We start from the raw sequence: 1,387 nt of genomic DNA, 5'->3' as shown, positions 1-1,387 counted from the left end.
CACATTCATACACACAGACCACACACACCACGCACACCACACTCATACACACACACCACATGCAGACCTCACACACCACACACACCCATCCGCACACACCACACACACCCATCCATACATACACACCACACCCACACACACCACTCACTCTACACACACCACTCACTCTACACACACCACACCCCTTCACACACGCCACACACACATTCACACACATCCAGCCACATGCACACCACACTCATACACACACCACACACACATACACGCACACACACATCCATCCACAAACACACCCATCCACACACCACACACACCCATCCATACACACCACACCCATACACACACATCACACTCATTCATACACACACACCACACACACGCATCCACACACACACCACACACCGCATACTCCACACATCCATCCACACACACGCATGCACAGGGGAGGCGCTGCTTGGCAGAGGCTTTGTCCCTTGCACCCTCTTCTCCAGAATCCTCCCATGACCTTCCCTCTTTAGGCCTCCCTCGTGGGTCTTTGGAAGCCCAGATCTGGTTTGAAGCCGAGGGACTCTGCTTCCTCTGGAAACCCCAAAGAGAGTGAGCAGGATAACAGGGAGACAGTTCCTCCATCAGTGTGGCCAGGGCCCACCTGCAGGTTGCTGATGCTACCTTCCCTCACCCACCCTGGACTCGGCTATTCAGAGACCTTTCGCATTCGAGTCTGGCCTGATCCCTGCAGCAGCCCTGCCAGGGAGGTAGCAGCTCCCATTCACAGCGAGCCTGTTGAGGATCAGAAAATGCAACCGCCCGGTTCAGGATCACCCAGCAGGCGGGCCTGGGGCTGCTACTCACACCTGCTCCACTGACTCCCCATCCAGTGCTCCTTCCAATCCTGCACTATACACAGGGGGGCCTGCGGAGACAGCTCCAGCAAAGGAGAAGTCGAGCCCTGGGGAGGAGCCCAGGGACCATCACTTGTCCCCAGCCTTCAGGCAGCCTTGCCTGCCACATTATTTAAAATCTTCTTTGGAGACAGAGAAGGAGCCAGTGGAGGCCAAGGATGAATACCTGGTTGGCCCTTCCAGAAAGATGAAGATTTCCAAGGTCCTAAGTGGGTTCCAATTCCTCTCTACTCTTCTTCCAGCATGGTGTCCCTTTGCCTTCCAAGACTCCATTTTCTCATCTGTAAAAAGGGATAATATATAAAGAGTGACCAAAAAAAAAAAAGACAACCAACCCTATTCAGGTTGATGTGAAGTGTAATTGAGCTATCACCAGGTGAGCTGCAGAAGAGCTGCTCAAGAAATAAAAGCTGTTATTAAATACATTCACAAAAGAGGGTTATTGCATGCTACCTATTTACATTGATCTCTTCTCAACCCAAAAT

The 1,387-nt window shown here is 52.0% G+C and overlaps 1 long non-coding RNA gene across 1 annotated transcript in view; it reads right to left on the bottom strand.

Annotated features, from left to right (window-relative positions):
* Positions 1-1,169, bottom strand: part of LOC131384203 (uncharacterized) — a 25,169-nt gene extending 24,000 nt beyond the window's left edge. Inside the window, exon 1 of the long non-coding RNA XR_009214833.1 lies at positions 1,069-1,169. This is a non-coding gene — a long non-coding RNA (uncharacterized LOC131384203). The remainder of the gene's footprint in view (positions 1-1,068) is intronic.
* Positions 1,170-1,387: the final 218 nt, after the last annotated feature.

The sequence above is a fragment of the Hylobates moloch genome, unplaced genomic scaffold (assembly GCF_009828535.3).
Source record: "Hylobates moloch isolate HMO894 unplaced genomic scaffold, HMol_V3 SCAFFOLD_9, whole genome shotgun sequence".
Taxonomy (NCBI): domain Eukaryota; kingdom Metazoa; phylum Chordata; class Mammalia; order Primates; family Hylobatidae; genus Hylobates; species Hylobates moloch.
The sequence above is the reverse complement of the archived record's forward strand: the minus strand, read 5'-3'. Positions and strand labels throughout refer to the sequence as shown.